The sequence below is a fragment of the Podarcis cretensis genome (assembly GCF_951804945.1).
Source record: "Podarcis cretensis genome assembly, chromosome: 10".
NCBI lineage: Eukaryota > Metazoa > Chordata > Lepidosauria > Squamata > Lacertidae > Podarcis > Podarcis cretensis.
The window spans coordinates 62,059,440-62,084,862 of NC_137179.1; the positions used below are offsets into that span (position 1 = coordinate 62,059,440).

General features: G+C 44.8%; 1 long non-coding RNA gene across 5 annotated transcripts; it reads right to left on the reverse strand.

Moving 5' to 3' along the window:
• Positions 1 to 14,734: 14,734 nt before the first annotated feature.
• LOC307225994 lies at positions 14,735 to 25,153 on the reverse strand. Of its 5 annotated transcripts, XR_013843217.1 has the most exons (6): positions 24,382 to 25,153; positions 23,460 to 23,584; positions 22,756 to 22,847; positions 22,188 to 22,339; positions 18,203 to 18,246; positions 17,141 to 17,218 (listed from the first exon to the last, which is right to left on the reverse strand). It is a non-coding gene; the product is annotated as an uncharacterized lncRNA (long non-coding RNA). The 5 variants fall into 5 exon arrangements; XR_013843216.1 differs by lacking the exons at positions 17,141 to 17,218; positions 22,188 to 22,339 and adding an exon at positions 14,735 to 14,746 and having other exon boundaries at positions 24,382 to 24,966; XR_013843218.1 differs by lacking the exon at positions 22,188 to 22,339 and having other exon boundaries at positions 17,142 to 17,218; positions 24,382 to 24,968.
• Between the last annotated feature and the right edge of the window lie 270 nt (positions 25,154 to 25,423).

Sequence of the window (25,423 nt, forward strand, 5' to 3'; positions counted from 1 at the left end):
TTTCTGGGAAAATCAATAAAAATGATTTTTTTTTTTAAAAAAAGGACTGCAGGTTGGTGCATCTTCCTGGGTAGGTGAAATCTCAGGCTCCAAACAGCAATGTTCACCAAGGCTGGCCATTGGGACCCCCGAGCCCCCTAGGGATAAAGTGTTATAAAGTAATTCTTGTGGGTGCTGCGACTTTGCCTGAACCCTCAGTTCTGATTCTCTGATTCAGACCCTGCCTCCTGTCCCCCCATGGCCCAGCCTTAACGCAAAATGACCCCGCGCATGTAACCTGAAATATACTCGGAGTCGAGTGTGGATTTCATGCTCTTTATTCAGCTCATGGTAGTGAGGAATGAAGTTTCCCCAAAATATCTGCTCTATATGCATTATTTACACAATGGGCCACACGTGATTGGCTAATTCTGGGATTCTCCTGTAGGCCAATCAGGTTGCGGATTCACTTCCACCTGGAGCTGGATTGGGTGGCTCCTGCGGACCAATCATACTGCTGCATTGTTCTAGGACCAATCAGACTGCTGCATTCTGGACCCTATTGTTCTAGGACCAATCAGACTGCTGCATTCTGAACCCTATTGTTCTAGGACCAATCAGACTGCTGCCTTTTGGATCCTATTCAACTCAGCACATAACATAACATAACCGTTCTGCATAATTTGGCACAGGATTCACATTATTGGTGTACAGCTGGAATGATCCCGGCAGTGACCGCGCCGAATAAGAATGTAAACAGCCCCTGAGCTTATGTAGTTGTCTGTGACGCAGGAAACACCCATCTCCTGTCCTTAGAGCTGATTTTTAAAAACATTTTTCATGAAATGTGCTCAAATCTTTCTTCTCCCCGCCCAGAGACTTGACTCGTTGACATAACCGTTCCCATCAACGACGAGATCACAGAGCATTTTTAATCTTAAACTGGATAGAAAGGTAGAGATTACTGCTTAAAGGGGGAGACCATTAGTATTTCCGAGGGTTCTCACGTATTCATCACGACTCTGATACAGTTCAGTATTAATAATGGGAGCAGCCAGACACAATCCATTTGTTCGATGTTCTTTCTGCCTCCTTTTCTCGGCTCCGACTGCCTTCTCTCTCTCCCCCCCCCCCACTACTCCCCGCCTCCAGACACTGCCTGCTCTGGTCTCCAGACAGAAAAGCCAGACAAGGCCATTCATCAATGCAGCTATAATCTGTCTGATTTTATTAGCTTTTGAATTTTATCACCAAAACGTATGCGGGTTGGGGGGGGGGAGGACGACGACGTAAAAGCAGGCATCATACAATACTTCCATACCTATGTATCCCCCTCTGTGTTGCAGCCCGGAATGAGGCCAAAATAACACAGGAAACAACGAGCAGGAAATTTCTGTGATATTTCCCCTGCTTCTGTCCGATTTATGTTCTTCATGCTCATCTGTGATGTATCCTGTGGAAAAGCGCCGAACTGTTGTTTGTTAGCATGCTGCTGGAATGCATTTTGATTTTCAATTCCATCACTTTTTAAAATGTGGGTTTCTTGTGTTTCCTTTAGCAGGAAACAAAAACCAACTCATTTTCTTTTGTTTCAAGGGGTAAAATAGTTTATTTTAAGTAGTTTGTGTGTGTGTGTGTGCGTGTGCAGGTTTCTTCAGAAGTAAAAAGCCACTGTTTTTCCACTGTAAACTCAGATCCTCGTAAGTACACCAGCTCATAAAGGTAAAGGTAAAGGGACCCCTGACCATTAGGTCCAGTCGTGGCTGACTCTGGGGTTGTGGCGTTCATCTCGCTTTATTGGCCAAGGGAGCTGGCGTATAGCTTCCGGGTCATGTGGCCAGCATGACTAAGCCGCTTCTGGTGAACCAGAGCAGCGCACGGAAACGCCGTTTACCTTCTTGCCGGAGCAGTACCTATTTATCTACTTGCACTTGACATGCTTTCGAACTGCTAGGCTGGCCGGAGCAGGGACCAAGCAATGGGAGCTCACCCCATTGAAACCGCCAACCTTCTGATTGGCAAGTCCTAGGCTCTGTGGTTTAACCCACAGCGCCACCTGCATCACACCAGCTCATAGCTACTCATTAAGAAGCAGGCATGTCAGAGAATTCTGCCGTAACTGGGTGCAAATATGGAAATTCTCACTGTTTCAGTGTTTGGGGATGAAATTCCTCGAAGTGAATGCAATCCACATTTGTTCATAGTGGGTTATTTAGAAATAAAACAAAAAACCTGCAAGATTATACATAATTAATGTTGGATTTTTTTGACATGACACTTTGTTTGACGTTCTGTTATCGTGATGCTCAATAGAGGTTTAGAACCCTGCAGGGAGCTGGCTAATTGATAGGCCATTAGTTGCTTCGTTTACTTTGAAAGAAAACACACAGGGATGTGAATAATGCAAGGTATTTGTTTTCAGGGCTGGGCACAGCCTTTGCCCCCCACCTGATCCAGACCCCCAGATGACCCCTGATCTGACTCGGGCCAACCCAGGGAACACCTGACTCATATCCAGCCCTGAATCAATTTGTGGGGTGCGGCTAATGCTTAACCCTAGCTAACATATGGTTGAGAGCAGGGTTGGGAAAGGAGACGTTGGTGCTGACCTTTAAAACCCTAAACACCCTCGGTCCAGTATACCTGAAGGAGCGTCTCCACCCCCATCGTTCTGCCCGGACATCGAGGTCCAGTGCTGAGGGCATTCTGGTGGGTCCCTCGCTGTGAGAAGCCAAGTTACAGGGAACCAGGCAGAGGGGCTTCTCGGTAGTGGCACCCGCCCTGTGGAACACCCTCCCACCAGATGTCAAAGAGAAGAACAACTATCAGACTTTTAGAAGACATCTGAAGGCAGCCCTGTTTAGGGAAGCTTTTAATATTTAATAGGTTATTGTATTTTAGTGTTCTGTTGGAAGCTGCCCAGAGTGGTTGGGGAAACCCAACCAGATGGGCGGGGTATAAATAATAAATTATTATTATAATATTATTATTATCTCCCTGCCCAACTGCTCTGCAGAGAGCAGGAAGGTCAATCCTTATGGGTGCTGTTTTGCTAGCACATTCCCTATGGGGCAAGGTAGGTGCCTGCACCCTGCAGGACTGAATCCCCTACTCACCAATCCTACTAGGGCAGGGCTGACCCACCCATGAGGAGCACATAATACATTCTGCATTTGTACAAAATGCGTCTTTTAGTGTGGCACCACCCAGACTTTGGAACTCCCAGCCTACTGCATACCCTGCAAGTGTCCTGGAAAAAACAGGGACAACCTGTTTTTTATCACGAGAGGATGGCAGCCATTTTGTTTGTTGTGATCTCGTGAGATTTCACAGTGCAGTTTTCCCATTTTAAAAACCTTATTTTTTGGGGGGGGGCCATGATCTTGCGTGATGCTCCAAAATGCTCACTTTTTTGCACTGTGCCCCCCAAAACTCTATGGGGGGCATGACATGAAATCACGTGAGATCACAGTAGCCAAAATGGCCACTGTGTTCTCACAATAAAAAATGGGAAGATGACGTCCTAGAAGATGGTGTCATGGATTTGGCTTCAAAGTGTTGAAGGGGATGCGATTGCCATCATGCAAATACCTTCACTGTGCTCTTTTTGGTGCTGGTAAGAACATTTTCATTGAAGCACAACAATCTAGATGTGTAGATCTTTGTTCCCTACTTGTGCCTGATGTCTATATTCACTTATCCCTTCTTCCCATTTTGTGGCTTGCCACCACTGTCAAAATTTATTAGGCCAGCCCTGTATAGTGGTACCTCGGTTTTCGAACGTAATCCATTCCAGAAGAATGTTCGACTTCTGAAACGTTCAAAAACTGAGGCGCAAAGGGTGGTTTGCAATGGAGAAAATTGAAAAAAACTTCGGTGGAAGCCGTTCGACTTCTGAGGCGCGTTCAAAAATGGAAGCAACTACCTCTGGGTTTCCATAGTTCAAAAACCGAAATGTTCAGCTTCCAAGATGCCCAAAAACCAAAACATTCGGCTTCTGAGACGCTTGAAAACCAAGGTACCACTGTACTGGGGTGTGCTTTGTCAGTGTGTTCCCTGAAGCCAGTAGGATTGTATTCTCCACTTAAAAGTAAAGGGTAAAGGGACCCCTGACCATTAGGTCCAGCCGTGACCGACTCTGGGGTTGCGGCGCTCATCTCGCTTTATTGGCCGAGGGAGCCGGGTCATGTGGCCAGCATGACTAAGCCGCTTCTGGTGAACCAGAGCAGCGCACGGAAATGCCGTTTACCTTTCCGCCGGAGCGGTACCTATTTATCTACTTGCACTTTGACGTCTTTCGAACTGCTAGGTTGGCAGGAGCATGGACCGAGCAATGGGAGCTCACCCCGTTGCGGGGATTCGAACTGCTGACCTTCTGATCGGCAAGTCCTAGGCTCTGTGATTTAACCCACAGCGCCACCCGCGTCCCTCCACTTACCTGCTGGTAAATGGAGGGTTCAATCCTTTTCAGTTTTGCTGCATGTTTCTGTCCATCTATGGGAACCGGAGTTCATAGGCAAAGCACCTTCTTCCTGCCTTGTTCCTTGTTCCCTGACAGCTCCAGATCACTCCAGGAGGCCTGACCTGACCTGGGCAATCCAAGGCAGTCTCCACCCAATTCAGCTGAAGAAATTCAGTTTGGTTTGCATTGTAATGCACATTTCCTGAAACAATACATGAACCAAACCGCAGCTCTTCTTTACATTTCTGTAAATTGTGCGATGCAGATTTCTGACCACAAAGTGTGTAGAATAATTAATCCATTTCAGAAAATTTGTATACCACTGGATTGTAAAAAAAGAAATTAAAAAAAAAATCAAGGCGGTTTACACATGTTAAGAACACTGTAAAATCTGTAAAAATAATTTCAAAAATCAATGATAAGCTAAAAATAATATTAAAATACATGCATTCAGAAGTCCTTGTAAAAAAAATGATAATAAATTTCATTGCCAACCAGCCAGGTGTTTGCATGCATGAAATATCACTATTAGAACTGGCCTTGGACGTATCTTCTGAGCTGTCAAATTCTTATCTGTGAAATAATCTCTCTTGCAAGTTGTAACTTCTTAATATTTACACAAACAACTGGGAAGAATGTAAGGGGCCTAAGGATGAATGGATGGATCTTTTAGTGAGATTACACAGCTGCGCTTAACAAACGCACGCAGGAAGAGATAAATGCTCGCACATCCCACATATTTACTGGGCACATACGAATGATTAATAATAATAAAAAAGGACAAGGGTGACATTTCTAGAAAAATGGGATGGTATTGGCCCACTGGAATGATGATTTCCAGAGAAGAGCAGTTCTGCATGGAAAGCTTTAAATTCCCCGTTTATAAGGGCTTGTTGTGCTTTTCTGCAATGATTGGCATCCTAACCAAGCCACATGCTTCGAGACACGGTCTTTGGCTACGTCAAATTTATGTCTGGAATATATCTCAGCTACGGGGAACTTCTTCCTTTTCCAGTCCCAGAGCTGCATTCCCCTTTGGACGATGTTTCATGGGCCTCATGTTGGCGATGGATGTGGTTAAGAGGGGAAGGTTGGTGTTGCTAGAGGAAGACGTGGATTGGACAAGTGAGGCAAGTCTTACTTTTGTGCAGTAGGCAACATGCCAGCCACATAAATGTCTGTCAGTTTGCATTGCTTAGTAAACAAAGTATAATCCAGAATGCGGCAGCAAGACTGATGACTGGCCGCCGAGGCCACATAACACTTGTCCTGAAAGACCTACGTTTGCTCCCAGTACGTTTCCGAGCACAAGTCAAATTGTTGGTGCTGATCTGTAAAGCCCTGAATGGCCTTGGCCCAGTATAACTAAAGGAGCGTCTCCACCACCAGCATTCAGCCCAGACAATGAGATCCAGCTCTGAGGGCCTTCTGGCAGTTCCCTCATTATGAGGTTACAGGGAACCAGGCAGAGGGCCTTCTGGGTAGTGGTGCCCACCCTGTGGAACGCCCTCCCACCAAATGTCAAGGAAATAAACAACTATCTGACTTTTCAGAGGACATCTGAAGGCAGCACTGTTTAAGAAAGTTTTTAATGTTTGAAGTAGCTGATTTGTTCGACAACTAAGCAGTTTGAGAACCAAAATACCACTGTATTGTGGAGTTTGAGAAGTTACTCCAAAACTGGAAAAATCCACTTTTCTTTAGCGGGATAATTTTCTTCATATTAGCTATTTATTCAAACATAGTTGCACAAAAGGTAGGATTGTTGCCACCAGTTACCAAAAATAGTTCTGAATTATGCAATGTGGACTAAAAAAATAAAAATAAAAAAGCTCACACAGAGCGTTCCGCTCTTTAGCCTTGCTATAATCAGCGACACGATATTAATAAATTGCCAAATAGACTTTCCAGGATCATGATTTTATATATCAAATCTGCTTTGCGCTGGCAGCTGAATTAAGTGGACAATAAACACAGGATATTAAAACAGTCAGATTTATGCAGGATCCAGCCAAAGAATAAGAATTACCTCGAGTCATTAGCACTTTCTTTCTAGACTCAGCAATTATGACAGTAATAACCACTAATGTAAGCCCGTCAAACAACTGTAACATAATACCGGTATATATTGATATAAATAAATCCTTTTTAAAAAGGTACAATTTTGCCCAAATCATTACCACAACCCCCAAAACTGCATTCAGAAGTATAGGCTGAATGAAGTGATCTGTTGGCATCTGTCTGTCTTGGGAGACAATGGATGAATGTGCCTTTGTTGGTGAAGTCAAACCACTGCCGCCATCTCTAGGTGGCCCTGGGTGCCTGGGCCCTCACAATTTTTTGTGTGTGGGGGCTCAGCTCCCATACTGTGGGGCTTCAACTCAACTTCCGGTTTCATGACGCCTCATGAGGATTCAGACGTGACCTCCAGGCCCCAAGCGCCTTTGGAAGCAACATCTGAGGCCCTGCTAGGCCTCCAACATGACTTTTGGTAGAAACCAGAAGTTGCGTTGAAGGTTTTGCAAGGCCTCAGAAACACCGTTATGTCACGGGCACCATTGGTCACCCATAAGCTAGGGCCCAAGCCGACGCCCTTGAGTCAAACTGTTGGAAGATTGCAGCGCTTGCTGTGGCTGTAGAGGCTGATACCGGAGAGACATGTTTTGTTGTAGCTGGGCCAGATGAAGGCATCCGGTTGGGCTGCTGCAGTTGCACCATGGCATTTCTTCTGTCTACGCTTCTCTAGGTGATCATTCGTCCTCTGGTCACTGCTATAGATGCACAATCTGACTTTCTGCAGTCGTCTGGCAACCCCAAAGAATGGCAACCACTGAAATCACAAACTGGACTTTGGCAAACTTGTATAGTCTGATCAATCCTGGAGGGGGGAGGGGTAGGTTGTTAGAATTCCTGCTCCATGATTGCAGTCATGGGATTTCTGTTTATCACATGATGGTGTATGTTTTGACTCCACAGAGTGGGAAGTGACGGAAACAGGATGCTTGTGTTACTGTGTTCCGTGAAGTGGGACTATTGTCTTTTATCCATTCTCTTTGCTGTCTGATGCTAGAGAGAGAGGAGCCATGTTGCAGTGCTTTGTGTGTGTTTATATGTAAATAAAGTAGATTAGCCAAAATGTTGAGTTGCTGAGCTCTGTTACGTAAGCTGCGAAGACTCTGCGGATCTCTAAGTGTGCCGATGTCTGTCGGCATCAATCGCTGTGATGTTTGGGCTGAAGAAAGCTTATGAAGCTCCCGAACGATCGACCAGGAGGGAGAACTCTGCCAGGGTCCTACTCGAGTGTAGGATGAGCTCCTGACATAGGTTTCTTTCCTTCCCTCCCTCCCTCCCTCCCTCCCTCCTTCCTTCCTTCCTTCCTTCCTTCCTTCCTTCCTTCCTCCTTTCTATTTATTAAATTTATGTACCACCCTATACCCGCAGGTCTCAGGGTGGTTCACAAGATAAAATTACAACCCATGATCAAAATATAAACAGAAACAGCCAAATAACCCCTCACAAAAACATAAAAAGTTTAATTTTTTTAAAACAACAACACACAATTAAAAAGCAGTTCTGTTGTAGTCTATCAGTCCCCGCCCTAGGCCTGGTGGAGAGAGGCAAGAGTAGGATCCTCAGACTCTCAGCATGTTTTCTTTCTTTCTCTCTTTTTGTAAGTGTGTGTGTGTGTGTGTATCCCCAAGAGGTTTTCCATTGTGCAACAGCTTATTCTTATTTACAATCTTTTGTGCAACCCTATTTAGTAACGTGCTTGCATTTCCCCCTTGCACAACAAATTTCCTCTGGTGCAACAAGTAAACTTCTAAATGACATAGTGCTACATTGGATACGATTCTCTGGTTCAGTGGTGGCATTCATTTGGAAACCAGTTGCGAGGTAGCGCCAACAGCTCTTTGGGGCCCTTATAGACGTTCTTTCCCCCTCACCAAAATTGCAAGAAGCTTCTTTGCGTAATGCTCCGAATGAAAATCTCCTTTGGATAATCTAACAGCTGTTAGGTTGGCCACGATTGCCTAGAGAAGGGCGAGAGTTTCAAGTCTGTCCTATATTCAGACCACCATTTTGCGCCATTTGCCTTATGTTCTTAAAAGAAGCATGGGAGATGCACCTGGAAATGTCTCCCTGAGTCATGATGAGCGTTTCCATTTCATCGTGAATAACTTTCAACTGCATAACTCAGATAAAGCCTAATTTGTCTTCCAAAAATCTCAGGGAAGGAGCTATACATTCAGAGCGCTGCAACATGATTTATATCACTGCATTATTATTGTAACTTGCTCAGAATCAATTTGAGAGCGCACGCTAAAGGGAACATTGATTGCTTGCTACCGGCGCTTCACTTGCAGTAGTCAATACTAGAACATAGACTTGTCCTGGGGTATGTATAATTATGCTACAATTGTATGATGAACATATTTATCTTCTATGAAGTGCCTGATCAAATGGCTAGTTTATGGAAATTTTCCTCCTGCTCTGTCCGCAGCAGCTATGACAAATTGGACTGTCTACCTCTGTGGTTTTAGAAGAGCTACCCTACCAGTCACACCCTCTTATGCAGCTGAGCTAGATTAATGGAGATATAAATTTAACCCCTATGGTTTTGGGAAGACATTCTGTATTCTCGACTTGCTGCACTAACCTCAAATGACCTCTATTTGTCAACCATTTACTGTTCTCACTGAACAGCTGGCTGATAATGCACCAGATTTCTTTCATAAATATTGCTTTTTAAATGTCTTGGTGTTGGTTTTTAGTTACATTTTTTTTTTTTTTTTTGGTAATAGTCAGCCTGCATGTCCAATTTGTATTGACTTAACGCCACCTGAGTTCTGGCTGAAGGTTTTTAAGCAGAAGCTGGATGGGCACCTGCCATTATATGATCTAGCTCAGGGGTCAGCAAACTTTTTCAGCAGGGGGCCAGTCCACTGTCCCTCAGTCCTTGTGGGGGCCCGGACTATATATTTTTTTTGTGGGGAGAATGAACGAATTCCTATGCCCCACAAATAACCCAGAGATGCATTTTAAATAAAAGGAGACATTCTACTCATGTAAAAACACGCTCATTCCCAGACCGTCCGTGGGCCGGATTTAGAAGGTGATTGGGCCGGATCCGGCCCCCAGGCCTTAGTTTGCCTACCAATGATCTAGCTGATTATGATTGCAGGGGGTTGGACTAGAGCAGCCTTTCTCAACCTGTGGGTCCCCAGATGTTGTTGAACTATAACTCATAAGGCTCATAAGGCCTCAACTCATCTCTGGCATTTGCTGGAGCAAGCGGCTCACCAGGAGCTATCCTTGGTGCTGCAACTCCTTGCCAGCCTGGCTGTCTCATGGCATGTGGGTTCTGTGTCAAACTCAAGATAGCTGTGGCAAGCTCATAGTTGTGGCAAGAGTTCATCCAAAGAATGTTCAAACTCTTGTGCCTGAACCAGTCTGGCGGCCGCATTCTGGATTAGTTGTAGTTCTGAGACACCTTCAAAGGCAGCCCCATGTAGAGCACATTGCGGTAGTCCAAGCAAGAGATAACCAGAGCATGTACCATTCTGGCGAGACAGTGTTCACGCAGGCAGGGGCTCAGCCAGCGTACCAGACGAAGCTGGTAGACAGCTGTCCTGGACGCAGAATTCATATTCACAACTCCAGTATAATGAGCTATATATAAATTCCACTACTTTCACTTTAAATTTACTGAAGGGGTAAGTACCTCTTTGGCTTGCTTAAAATATGAAGGGCATATTTGTGTGCACACACACATGGCACACCTCTGAACGCGTTTCTTCCAGAATGTATTTACCCCAAAGTCAATTTGCTATGTCAACATCTTTCTTGCCCTACAAGACCCAGCAGGCATATATTTTTTACAGTTTAACAAGCTTTCTTATTAGCCTTTGAAAAATGGATTGGGTTATTGGCGTGCACAAAATGTATTCAATTAGTCTTGATTTTGTGTATTTGATTTAAAGGTTTTTGATTATTTGCTCCATGTTCTGAACTGACAAGTTAGAAATGGAATGAAATTAACCTGTCAGGGTGGATTAATGAACTGATCTGCCCCGTCGGTTTATGATTTACACAAATTTCACCACAACCTACTTTGCCGCACTAATATCTACAGCTGAACCCCGATTAAAGGTACATGCAACCATATTCTCCAAGTTTATTTCTTAATTGACAGTAACCACCTGGAGAAAAGGAATGGGGTACAAACAAACAAAAAATGTGCAAAACGTAGATTAAGCGTGCATCTTTATAAAGCCCAAGCCTTTTACATGATAGAATGACCTTGTCAATATTTAAATTAGTATATAAATCAAATAATTATAAGCTTTCCCATTTATATTTATGTAGGGCTTTGAATCTCATTTATATCAGGATTAATTTATGGCTAGTCCAGTAGTGTAAAAATGCTGCTTAAAAGAGGAGGGATTTAGTCAAACAAACCTTAGACGTGGGTAAGTTAATGTTTCTCCAGGGGGTTCTGTCACATACATACCCTAATCCAATTCCTGGCATATGAGGCTGCAATAGCTGCAGAGGTTTCCCCATTCTTTTCAAAAGAAAGGGAACTTCTGTGGCACATAACCTGCTTCCTGAGTGGGAGCAAGAAAAGCAATGCAGTTTTACTTCTGATGTATTATTATTATTATTATTATTATTATTATTATTATTATTATTATTATTCCCCGCCCATCTGGCTGGGTTTCCCCAGCCACTCTGGGCAGCTCCAAACAGATGATGATGATGATTAAAGCGATAAAACACCAAACATTAAATACTTCCTTAAACAGGGCTGCCTTCAGATGTCTTCTAAAAGTCAGATAGTTGTTTATTTCCTTGACATCCGATGGGAGGGTGTTCCACAGGGCGGGTGCAACTCCTGAGGAGGCCCTCTGCCTGGTTCTCTGTAACCTCACAGTGAGGGCCAGAAGGCCCTCGGAAGTGGACCTCAGTGTCCGGACTGAATGGGGTGGAAATGCTCCTTCAGGTTTGATTTCTATACTGCCCTTCATCCGAGGATCACCGGGCGACTTATAATACAAAAACGCAAAAACACATCACATAGTATCAAACAAAAACAACAACCCCACCAAGTTTAAAAGGCCATAGATTGTTTAATTGGCAAAAAGCCTGGGAGAAGAGAAAGTTTTGCCCGGTACCATGTAACAAGGGCCCAGGTGAGCCTCCTTTGGGAGAGCATTCCACAGACTGGGGGCCACTGCAGAAAAGGCCTGTTCTCATGTTGCCACCCTCCAGATCTCTCGTAGAGGAGTCACATGAAGAAGTGCTTCAGAGGATGGTTGTGGGGTCCAGGTTAGCAGTGGCAGAGCAAGCCGATCGGGCATCTGGGGCGGTGCATGTGCCTGATGCTCGGGGGTGGGGCTAGCTGCATGCGGGGGTGGGGCCAGCCCCAGAGGTGACGCCTGGGGCGGACTGCCCCTACTGCATCCCCCTTCCTCTGCCCCTACATGTTGGTTCACATGGGCAGAGGCAGTCCTTAAGATATTGTGCTCCTGACCCGTTTTATAGGTCAAAACCAGAACTTTGAATTGGGCCCAGAAGCTAAAGGCAGCCAGTGTAGCTGGGGCCAGAATTGGCATTATATGCTCAAACCATCTTAACCCAGTGAGCAACTTGGCTGCCAAATTCTGCACCACGTGAAGTTTCCGAACCATCCTCAGAGCCAGCCAACATATAACGTGTTGCTGTAATTTAACCTAGAAGTTACCAGAGCATAGACAATACAGTGGTATCTCGGGTTACAGATGCTTCAGGTTATAGACGCTTCAGGTTACAGACTCTGATAACCCAGAAATAGTACCTCGGGTTAAGAACTTTGCTTCAGGATGAGAATAGAAATCACGCGGCAGTGGCGCGGCCGCAGCGGGAGGCCCCATTAGCTAAAGTGGTGCTTCAGGTTAAGAACAGTTTCAGGTGAAGAACGGACCTCCGGAACGAATTAAGTTCTTAACCCGAGGTACCACTGTAGAAGCTAGGCTATCCCTGTCCACACAAAGGTGCAGCTGGGCCAGCTGATAGAAAGCTCTCTGTGCCATGGAGGCCACCTGAGCTTCAAGCGACAGCAATGGATCCTTCAAAGGGAGTATAACCCTGTCATGAGCCAGCAACCTCCCATTCATCCAATCTAGGGAACTACCCACTAATAGTGCCACAACCTTATCTGGATTGAGCTTCAGACTTTCCAAAATAGAACTTGCACACTCTCAATCTGCTCTTGCCCTGAGGTCAATTCTGGATGAAATGGAGCAGTGTGAGGAATTGTTTTGTTCAGACACTGTGTATTTTGGTTGAACAGGCTGCAAGAAGAGATGTGTTTTAAGGGTGCAGAACCACAACAAATCATACTTCAGCCTCTGCCATCTGTCAAGGTGCCCCAGGCCATGGGACTGTAGCGTTTAAGGGAGGTCCACTCTGGCCTCTGCCACCAGCCAGGGCACATTCCCTTGACCCCTAAAAATATCATCATGGGAAGGAGGAGAACATCCGGACCCCATCCATTGGTCAGAGAAGGAGCAGTTGCATGGAGCTTGTCCCACCCCCCTGCATACAGTGGTAGCTCAGGTTAAGTACTTAATTCGTTCCGGAGGTCCGTTCTTAACCTGAAACTGTTCTTAACCTGAAGCACCACTTTAGCTAATGGGGCTGCCGGAGCATGATTTCTGTTCTCATCCTGAAGCAAAGTTCTTAACCTGAAGCACTATTTCTGGGTTAGCGGAGTCTGTAACCTGAAGCGTATGTAACCTGAAGCGTATGTAACCTGAAGTACCACTGTATAGGACATTCTTCCCTATTTGCTGGTTGTCCTGTGTCTGTAGAGTTTAGGGTACATACAGTAGGTACAGCTATGACCTCAGAGGCTACACCCCATGCTTCACAGGAAGAACATCTTGGCAAAGGGAGTACCAATTTGGTCTCATCCATGGGCCAGTGAAGGGGCAGCTGCTCAGATGCTTACTTCCCTCTTCCCATTTTTTTCTCCATTCCCGTTTCTTCCTTTCCTTTCATATAATCTATTCGATTGTGAGCCTGCAGGCAGGGACTGACTTATCCTTTAATATATGCACGGTGCTTACAAATCTTTTGGCGCTTCATGTTTAATAAAATTTTATACATGTGCCTCACATTGCTAAAATGAAAAATAGATTAATAAAGAATTTCTGAAAATGAAGCTCCAGAACTTTGGGTGAAAGGTGGCTTCCAATGCAGTCCAAGAAGCTGGAGTCAGTCAGGAGTGGGGAAGCCAAATGCTACTGTCCACAAAACACCTGCAAACTTCTATGGGACCTTTTTGGATTGATGTTGTGGGACCCAGGTGGCACTGTGGTCTAAACCATTGAGCCTCTTGGGCTTGCTGATCAGAAGGTCAGCGGTTCGAAAGCAGCGGTTTGAAAGCACGCCAGTGCAAGTAGATAAATAGGTACTTCTCTGGCGGGAAGGTAAACATGACCTGGATGGCTTTCTGTGGACAAACACCAGCTCCTTCGGCCTGAAAAGCGAGATGAGCGCCACAACCCCATAGTCGCCTTTGACTGGACTTAATCATCCAGGGGTCCTTTACCTTTTCCCTTTGTTACAAGAGGTGTAAAGGTAAAAGTATCCCTGACCGTTAGGTCCAGTCGCAGATGACTCTGGGGTTGCAGCACTCATCTCGCTCTATAGGCCGAGGGAGCCGATGTTTGTCCACAGACAGCTTCCGGGTCATGTGGCCAGCATGACTAAGCTGCTTCTGGTGAACCAGAGCAGTGCATGGAAATGCCGTTTACCTTCCTGCCGGAGCGGTACCTATTTATCTACTTGCACTTTACATGCTTTCGAACTGCTAGGTTGGCAGGAGCAGGGACCGAGCAATGGGAGCTCACCCCGTCACGGGGATTCAAACCGCCGACCTTTTGATCAGCCAGTCCTAGGCTCTGTGGTTTAGACCACAGCGCCACCCATGTCCCATTTACAAGTGGTATAGCTGAGGTTTATATAGTTGCCTGGTATAATGGGACAAATTCCTCATTCATTGATTGAAAAGATACTAAATATTAGGAGTATGTAAATTGCCCTCATAATTTTATTCCATTTTTAAAAAAACCAAGTGCATTTCTTTATTTGTTTATTTCAGTTATAGTGCAAGCTGAAACAGGGGAACTTCAAGAGTTCTTTACAGTGCGACAGACTAAGGTGGCGAAAAATAAAATGATTCCCAGTACATGAAGCTGATGTTTACCTCAGCGCTGGATTTAGGGCTGTGTAGGTGGTTCTTTTGTGCAGGGTGCCAAGCTAAGGGGACACAAAACAGAGAAGATTCATAATTGAGAAGATCCAATTGGAGGTGCCAAAATTTTGGCCTTGCATAGGGCGCCATATTATGAAATATTACCAAAGTCTGCCCCCACTTACCTAACATTACAATCCTATGAATGCTTAGTCAGAAATGAGGCCTACAGAATTCAATGAAATATACTCTTGGGTTAGCATGCAGGATTGCAGCTTTGGTATTATTTTCGACAATGGGTAATATTTGAGAAATTGTCCGGATGCTTAAACGGTAGTCCGCTATTTATTCTCTGGAGAAAATAAACCAAAAAGGTGCTATCATCAAAATGTCTACATTTGCAATTTGTTTGCTTATTATCAGTTTGCAGATGTTTTCTTTTGTCATCTGACAGCAAATGGAAAATCAAGTACGCCCTAAAATATTGATTGATGGGTGTACCTCAACAGCCATTAGACAGCTGTTACGCTGCCGTAAGACTCTGATTTCATGGAGCAATTTTCTAATCAAAAGTGGTTGGTTAACAATAAGGTCAAAGAAGCAATTAGTGAAGAAAAATACATAACACTGAAAGCCATTTACTACGATGCATGCTGACATCGACGTGAATTGTAGTATTGGAGCCATTAAGGTGACCTAGAGCACTCTATCACGCTTTGGCTGACCCTGACAGACTTTGACCAGCTATTTGTTGTCATATCTCCTTGATTGAGCTACATGACAAATACACACAAACCCCGATTCTCAAATGACACCTTTTGTGCGAAGGCGCAGCGTTTGACCTTTAAGTGGTAAAGGTCAGTGGGTCATGTGATGGAACATCTGCTACCTTCGTTGTCTCGAGGCAGCAATTTTGTTAACTAATATAGCATAACCTTTCATTTCTAAGCGATGACATTCATCCCTCGCTAAACTATGTCAGGTTTCCAGCACAGAAATAAGATTTTTTTTTTAAGGTCCACCCACTCCCCTCTTTTCATTTATTATTTGCACTGCCAGGCAATATGCTTTGCCTCAATCACTCAGTGACTTCGGGAGATAGTAAATGCCAAATTACTTCTCTGTTCTGCATGCAGGGTGATTAGAAGCAAGGAAGAAAAGGCTCCTTTTAAATAGAGACGTAGAAGAGATTTTCCCCTGCCCCCTGGATGCATCCCGAAGAGGGTCCCATTTCTCTTTTGCATCTCAAAAAACAGAGATCTTTAATTCCCCCCTCCCCAAGCAGATGGCGGCATTCTAGCATCACAGCCGCTTTCAAAAGCATGAACATGTCATTCAAGACAGTCATCAGTGTTTTGGCAGCTGAGACTGTTTTTTGTATCTGGAATATTTAGGGAATTTAACACACCTGTGCTGATGCTGTTAGGTTGCTCACACTGTTTATCAGTCTTTGAACAGACTCTGAGTAAAAGTCCCGGGGACATACAGATCAGACTAGAGGGGTGGGGGAGATGTAACTTAAAAAAATCAAAAATCTTTTGAGCGTGGTGCTGATAATGCCAAGGTTGCAAGTTGCAGGTTTGATCGCCATAAGGGACGGCTGCATATTATTTACATCATTTGCCAAATGCAATCTTTGTCACCTAGTGGGAATATGGCGGACCAAGAGATAGGGCTTTATTGTCACAATCAGGCATAGGCAAACTCGGCCCTCCAGATATTTTGGGATTACAACTTCCATGATCCCTAGCTAACAGGACCTGTGGTCAGGGATGATGGGAACTGTAGTCCCAAAACATCTGTTTAATAGATTATTGTATTTTAATGTTCTGTTGGAAGCTGCCCAGAGTGGCTAGGGAAACCCAGCCAGATGGGTGTTATATAAATAATAAATTATTTATTATTATTATTATTATTATTATTATTATTATTATTATTATTATCTGTGTTGTTTAATTAGAAGCAGGAACATGACCCTTGGGAAAGGTAGTTTCCTATGACAAACAAGTCAGATGACCCATTATTATTATTATTATTATTATTATTATTAAAAAAAAAACAGAGAGCCATCATGGGCTTAATAGTAAAAGCAGTCATTATTGCAGGGCTTTTGTGTGTACAGTACTTGTCCTTAAACTCACATGGTGCCTGCTTGGAAAATGCTGGAAGTCTGAGTCCTTCTGGTTTCGCATATGCCCCCCACACCTACTCCTTTCAAATCAGCTTTGTGCTTTGTTTCTGTGATTTTTGGTACAAGCTGAGCAGAACTCGAGCTGACAGCTATTCCCCTCCCCCATTTACCATCACTCCCTAACCCCTTCACCTATCCTTCTGATATTTTTCTGGAGTACTCTCTGACATGTGCTATTTTCATATATATTCGTTTTCACCCCACAAAACAACACAGGAGTTGTTTTAACCACTCACAACTGTAAAGGCTGGCTTTATAAAAAAAAACAGCTGTATCTGTCACTCTGAAATTTGGTAGTTGTCATCTCCTTAGGAGAAGCTATCATGCCTGAAAATTTCATCTAATCCTTAAAAAACCGTCAGAGAGACAGTTTCAAATTTTAAAAACCCATTTCCCCCCCAGGTGATATGCATAAATCCCTCCAAACATATTTGTCTGAAATTTGGCAAACATTATCCATTTAGATGGGGTTACTTTGCCGGCAAATTTTATCTGCTTCTGTCAAAGAGAAATAAAGCTACAACAATTTTGTTTTTCTCATAATAATGACTAGAGAAATGAAAAACCACCAGATTTCCTGAATCAGGATTTGGAGCCATATTGGTCCTAATGGATTTGGGCTCTTATGCAAAATGCTAAATTGGGGTCGAAACAAAACCTCATCATCTGTGCACATCCCTACTGTGTGCATTTTTGAAGTTTCACAAATACGTTAGGTAAAGTAAAGGGACCCCTGGCCATTAAGTCCAGTCGTGGCCGACTCTGGGTTTGCGGTGCTCATCTCGCTTTATTGGCCAAGGAAGCCGGCGTACAACTTCCAGGTCATGTGGCCAGCATGACTAAGCCGCTTCTGGCGAACCAGAGCAGCGCATGGAAACGCCTTTTACCTTCCCGCCAGAGCAGTACCTATTTATCTACTTGCACTTTGACGTGCTTTCAAATTGCTAGGTTGGCAGGAGCAGGGACCAAACAATGGGAGCTCACCCCGTCGCGGGGATTCGAACTGCCAACCTTCTGATCGGCAAGTCCTAGGCTCTGTGGTTTAACCCACTGCACCACGTTAACAGGGCACAAAATTATCCCAAAGCGGTATGCATTTTTGGGTGTTTGGAGTCTGACCAGGAACTGCTTTTTCACTTTCACATTACACTCAAATTCAAAGAAGTATTCCTGGCAGAATTTGACATACTGGATGATGTAGAATATGCTACTTGGTCAGTCCCCCCCCCCTTCAGTTTGTGTTGCTTTGTTGAGCAGACCATAATGCAGGCATTGCCTGGGACCCAGGTGCATGTATTGACTAAAACGGTTCTCTAAAGTAATAACTAACCAAGTGCTCTACTGGGAACGTTGTTCTTTCCTTTTCCATTTCTGCTGTAAGGGGAAAACAAATTAAATTAGTATTATTTATTTACCCGTAGCTGTGAAAAGTGCACATCCAAACTCATAATGGCAGGAAAATAATTTAGCACGTGCTTTTAACATTAACTAATACTATATATTCTTATTGTTTATGTGAATATATGAATTGTGGACCTCTTCGGTTTCTCAGCAGTGGAAAGCACACACACATTCAATTAATTCTCTGCATTTGAAACTGTCGACTTTTACTTGAGATATAAATATTGCTTTTCAGGGTTGAAGGAAACAAGGGTCTCTCGCTCTCTTTCTCAACAAGTTCTTGAGGAATGAAGTCACAGAGGAAAGGTGTGTGTGTGTGTGGGGGGGTGTCTTCTTTTCAGCCCGATAGTCACATTGCCGCCTGGGCTTTTGAGGGCCTTATGCCAATGGGGACCAACGTTGCTAGCCCAAAATGGGAAGAGCAGTGGACGCAAACTTTACCTTGGTACTGTAGTAAAGTTTCTACCTGCACTTAAACACTCCTCTCGGTTCCTCATTTGGACAAGCCTTATCTGAATTTAAGCAGGGGTGTAGCTAGCTGTTCTAGCACCTGGAGCGACAGGGCCCAGGCGAGCCACCCACGGGAGCAGTGCGGCATGTCAGGAGCTCAGCCTACACTCAAGTAGGACCCTGGCAGAGACACATGCCCGACTGGCATGTTCTCTCCCTTCTGGTCGATCGTTCAGGAGCTTCAAAAGCTTTCTTCAGACCGAACAACAGACATCGGCACACTTAGGGATCCACAGAGTCTGTGCAACTCAGCATTTTGGCTAATCTACTTTATTTACATATAAACACACATGGAGCACTGCAACATGGCTCCCTCTCTCTCTAGCATCAGACAGCAAAGAGAAAAAACAAAGGACAGTAGTCCCACTTCATGGAACACAGTAACACAAACATCCTGTCTCCGGCACTTCCCACTCTGTGGAGTCAAAACATATACCGTCATGTGATAGGCCACAATCCCATGACTGCAAACATGGAGCAGGATTCTAACATGGCGATCTGCGCATGGGGGTACCACGGCGATCTGCCCAGGGCGGAGGTGTGGTGATCTGACCAGGGGGGTGGTGCAGTGGGCTGCCCATGGAGTCCGCATGGAGGATGCAAGCTCCACGATGCCATTTCAAGCAGTGTGGGGCCCCGAGCCACTTCGTCACTCTCACTCACGATGAGAGGAGTGGCTCGTGGAAAGAAACCTGGAAGGCTGCCTTTTGGCTACTGGGCCTGAGGTTCCCCACCACTCTCCTACAGCGATGAAGATTTGTTTTTAGAATGACTGCACCAGCTTAGCCATGAATATACTGCCACGGGTTTGCACGTATACATTTGTATTGATATGATTGTTTGGTAGATTCATCGTTGCAACCAATGTGGCAATATATGCACAGAAATCTCAGCCAAAGAAGAATGGATACAAAAACTAATAGAATATGCAGAAATGGAGAAAGCTTACTGGAAAAAATAAGAAATCAAGATAACAAACTTTTTATAAAAGAGTGGAAATGGTTTATTGAATATTTACAGATAAATGGTAAACAGATAAGAGCATTGGCAGGACTGTGGTAAGAAGCTGCAGTTTCCTAAGAGCATATATTTAAAAAAGACGAATACATGAGCAGATTAAGTTAATTTGGATATGCAGAATATATTAAAAATAATTTTAAGGGACCACAGAAAGAGGGGGGAGGAAGTCAAGTGAAATGTGAAATGTGATATATATATATATATATATGAAGTGCAGTGTTTTCATATGGGTCATATGAAAGCCCCACAAGATCTGTCATGGCCATCAACCGTAAGTCCAATTCAGGCATTCTCTTTGTGCAATGAAATCCCATGTGGGAGAGCAAGGACATGTTGGTGAACGTTTTGGGTATATCACCATCCTCCCAGAATCTGGTAAGGACAAACATCTGAGGTGGAGAGCCTTCTGCATTCCTGGAGGCTCTTGGCAGAATTTAGATCCCCAATTCTATACGGTGCAGAAATCCCTCCATCCATAAAGCAGGCTCCCTCCTTCAGAAAAATTCACCATCAAACTCATGAAAGCCAGGATGGGGGGAAAGGGATGCTGGAGGGTGTTGAATTTTCCAGTACACTCCTGCTCTCCCTCACATGATTTCCATCACACAAAGAGAATGCTTGAAAAGGGCTGTTGATAGCTTTAAAAGAGGACTGGAGAAACTCACGGAGGATAAAGCTGTTATTGCGGACTTGACGTGATGCCTGTACATCACCGCCGGTATCAGCAGCTGTAAGACTCCCAAAACCAGCTGCTGAGGGACAACAGGAGGCGTTTTGCACTCGTGCCCCGCTTGGCGGCTTCTCATTGGTATCCAGCTGGCCACTGTGAGAACAGAAAGCTGGAGCAGATAGACTTTTGGTTTCAACCAGCAGGGATCTTTTTATCTTTTTATGTTCTTAGCTGTGAAAACACAGGGATCAGATGATACTTTGTTTCCGACACAGCTGCGTCCATGAGGCTGTTCGGCACATTTCAAATTCAAATATTCAAATTGGCATCAAGAGATGCCATTGGTCACGTCATCTGTTTCCTGCCGTGCTAGCTTTGACCTAGAAAGGCCATCACAGCTTGGGACTCCCATGTTGAAGGCGATAATGCCACTCCCTATATCACCCAACGCAACACAATGATCAAGCCCTCTTTTCACTAGTCTCAACCATGGTTAATGCTAGCATGGTTCCCATCTTAACCAGGATGTCTATCAGGGTTTGTAGCTGCTTTGCAGACCTTGTGGAAGGGAAGCAGGGTTAGAAACTGGCAGGGTTGCACACATACCTCATTGTTGTGGTTCGAGGACCCGACCCCCGCTTGGTGGAATAAAGACACGTGGACACAGAATATAAGGTTAATGGGCAAGAAAAGGCCACAACTTTATTGATTACAGCAAGTGAGAAGGTATTGGCTTAGGCATTGGACCACGGTAGATTTGACTCCACCCACTCGAAGAGGGGTGAGAGCAGAGGGGTTAACCACCAGTAGGGGGAGCCTGTTGGTGCTAATACAACTATAAGCTCTCCCCTGATGTCACCGAGGGTCGTGCCATGGCCCCCCGCTACACAGGCATCGGACAGGATTCATGACCGCCGGATTCCTTTAACGGAATACCCAAATTTGAAGGGGTAGATGATGGCCACACCTTGCCCTTCCACATACCAACAACACATTCCAATGCCTAACTGCCAAATACCAAGAAAGTTGTGACGATTGCTATGAGGTAGGTGAAAAAACCAAGAGGCCTAATGCCAGTTGGAAAAATTCCTACCAGGCCCCCTGGGCAACCAACCATAGGTCCATAGCAAGGTCAAGAGAAAAGCTAAGCCCTAAGCCCTAAGGGAGTGGTGGGTGGGTGACTCGCGATGAAAAGGTGAGCAAATGGGCTGAATGGCTGGCGCGGCTGCGTCTCAAGCAGCAAACCACGCCCCCACCAAGCCGCCTGATTGGGTGCTCAACCGGGGGCATGGTGCGCCAGCCATGTGGATAGGGCAGGGGGCGTAACGCCCCTTGCGTGACGTGGGAATTGTCTCCCGCCCACAACACCTCGCCTCCCGAAGGAGAGGCCCTGTAGCATAAAGCCCACTAGGGCTTTACGTAGAGTAGATGCAGAAGAGGCTCTTTTGAACTGCAAACCTTGGATCATCCTGTAGCTTAACTAAACAAAAGCCTTTGTACAGGATATTGATGATGGGACGCTTTCCTCTCCCCGTACTTCCTCTTCATGTTTTCATCCTAGCTCAAGAATTTATTGTAGCCATTAGTCTTCCGAATGAAAAATTCTCTCTCCAGTTTTGATTTTATGATAAATCTGGGGAAGTATATTGCTAACATATGAAAGGATGTATTAAAAGTTGTTTGTATCAAGAAAGAAAATGGCTACAGGCCTTACAATGGAAAGGTGATGATATATTTGTTGTCACCGAGGGAATTGTTGGATCATAGGCACTGCAGATAAAAATCTCATCTCGATCAGAATGCTATTTCCTCCTTGCAATACTGAGTTTTACCCAGAATGCTGGATAGTTTCCAAAAAACCTAAACCTGACAGAGAAAAACAACAACTCCAAACCAAAAGTAAGTGTGTTGAAATTTTGCAAGTATTTTTTTTAAAAAAAGAATTCCTTGTACTCATTTATTTATTCTAGAATACGTTTCTAGTTACACAAAAGATTAATATATTTCAGGGATCCATTTTAAATGCGATAGGAGCTTCTGATTGGTGCAGGCACCCTGGTAACAATAGCCGACAGCCACACCAGATGTTCAACTTCTGAAAAACATAACACTTGCTTCTGGGTTTTCAGCATTTGGGAACCAAGGCGTTTGAGAACCAAGGTTACCACTGTATTGTAAAGTGGAATCAGTTCACATATTCAGCTGCTAGACATTGAGCAATCGACTGCAGAGAAATTGAGTGATATACATGCACAAGTGAATGAGACCTAAACACATCCTACCTTAGGAGCTGAAGCTATGAAAAGCCATGAATGAGGACTTAAAATAAATCATTTTAGGCACCTTTCGCTGCGGGTGTCATTGCCAGTTCAGCCTTGAAAAAGAATCCCAAATAGTCATTAGCCTACTTTAATGAAAACTGCTGGTGAAGGCTGCCACTTGTGTATTAAATCATTATTTTTTCATAATTTGATACTAATCCAGTGTTCTGTTTTTTGAAAAAGAAGAAGAAAGAAGCAGCTATCATTACTCGGTGATTATATTTTATGCGTTCACAAATGTGCAGAATGACAAAGTATGTTTTCGTGCCAGATTCACTTGTTATGCCCTTGTGCTTTTGTAGTAGCAAAATGGCTTATAGTATCCTTTTCAGAAGGAATTAGAGCAATTGTATTTTTAAAAATAGCATTTCTGTCTAAGCAGCAACCGATAGTACTGCAGCCACGGCTTTCTACACAAAGGCTGGAGAAATATAATAATCTTAAATGGAAGAAGCAATAATATGATAGTGAGACATTCTGAGTAGCTGGGCTTAAGCTGCTGATTACTGAGGATGCTAATTTTGTGGCAGTGCCAGAATTTTATGTTAATGCTATTGAACAAAAGGCTAAAGCATTTTTTAATTTAAAATTACTGAACTATAAAATTGAAGTATTAGATTAGGTGGACAAAGGGAAATACGATGTCAAAAGTGCATTTCTGTCACCTTCGCTTGAGCTGAACTTTTGAAAGGTGGCGCCTCGTTGTTTTCAGTCAGAATTCTGCCCTTGCTGTTTTGAATGGTGCCCATCAAAGATGATTCGTATTCAGCTATCTGATCAAAAGCATCACCTGCATATGGGTAACACTGTGTGACTCCACCCACATTTTATGGTGGGTAGCTTTGCGGCCCGCGGCGATCTGGCAGGGGGTACAGCATTGGCTGTCCTGCTGGCACCTGGTCATGCCAAACAGTGGTGGAGGAAGCCGATCGGGCGTCTGGGACGGCGAGTGTGCCCCACACCCAGGGGCAGGGCCAGCCTCCCATGGGGCCAGCAGGCGCAGGACGCACCGTGGGGCCTCCGAGGAGTCTGCCTGCTTCCTCCCACTTAGCCGCCCTACAGCTGAGGGAGAGGCGGTGGGCGTCTGGGGCAGCGAGTGTGCCCCACACCCAGGGCCAGCCTCCCATGGGGCCAAGCAGGGCAGGACGCTCCATGGGGCAGCACAGAGCCTGGGGGCACCCAAGCCACCGTGTCACTCCCAGGAGAGACGCATGGCTCGGGCGCGCTGCAGACCCCACGGTGAGTCCCACCCACCATTTTGTTACCCCTCTCAGTGGTGACACCTGGGGCGGACCACCCCCACTGCCCCCTTCCTCTGCCCCTGGTGCCAGGAGCACGGGCCAAGCTGTCCTCTGGGAGCGGGCTTGGCTGACCAATCAGCACTTGCTGGGCATGCTCCTGGAGGGAATTTAAAGGGGGCCACAGCAAGGTGGCCACCCTTGTCGGTTCTCCCACCCTCTCGCCCTCTAATTTTGCTCTTGCTCTTGATATGACCTTGCTATGAACCATGTTGGCCGCTGTTTTCGGGGCCGAGCAGGGATTTCCCCCACTTGGCAAATTGGCACAGGCCATTGGGTTTTCACCTACCTCGTAGCAATCACCACAACTTCGTGAGGTTAGGCACTGGGCAAGCCTTTGGTTGGTCGGGGGGGGGGAGGTTGTAGCCTCCGCCTGCCCCACTTTGTTAAGGGTGCCCTGTTAAATTGATCTGGGGAGACTGGCTTCTGTCCGATGCCCAGACGGGGGCTAGGGCCATACCACTCCCACCAACAGGGACCCCTGGGGGGGAGTACCCCTATTTGATGTGGGTCATAGTGCTGCCCCTAATGGTGGTTTACCCTTAGATGCTCTCCCAGCAGATGAGCAGGAACGATATAGTCTGGCTTCATTCGATGTGTATGCCAAACCGCTCACACCTGTAACCAATGAAGTTGAGGGCTATTTGAACCCATAAACCAAACACCATTGTCCCTGTGTTTACTCATCACCTAGGGAACTGTGGGTCACAGGGTCTTGGCACATAAATGCCATCTCTACGTCACAGTAAGCACTTTACATATCTTGGTATAGGTGTGCTATATAAATAACAAGTATATTAACAATCTGTGGGCTGGGAAAGTGGGAATATCATCCATTGATGTGGAGAACATGGTCCCATGGCCTACCACAGGTACACCAAATGTTAAAGATGGTGGGATTATCCACAAGCAGGCCTCCTTAAATTTATTCTGAATGTTCTCTGTTTCTCTTGATTTCTTACAATTCTGATAAGACCATGAAACTTTCATAATCATACCCTCCAATGTTTCTCAGATGAAAATAGGAAAGTCTGTTCTACATCAGGAAGCTTCTCCTGCGTTTGATCTCTCTGCACACATCTACATTGGTCACCTTGAGCCAAATGCAGCCTCTCCACCTCACCTATCTCACAATATTGTTGTAAAGAAAAAAATATGAAAGGGATCATATACAATACCTTCAACAGATAAATAGAATGAAATAAAATTTTAGCTGTAAGCTGTCTTGAGTAAGGGAAATAATAATAATAATAATAATAATAATAATAATAATAATAGAAACTGTGAGAATGATCAGGAACATACTAGAGACTAAATCCTATTGAACTCAG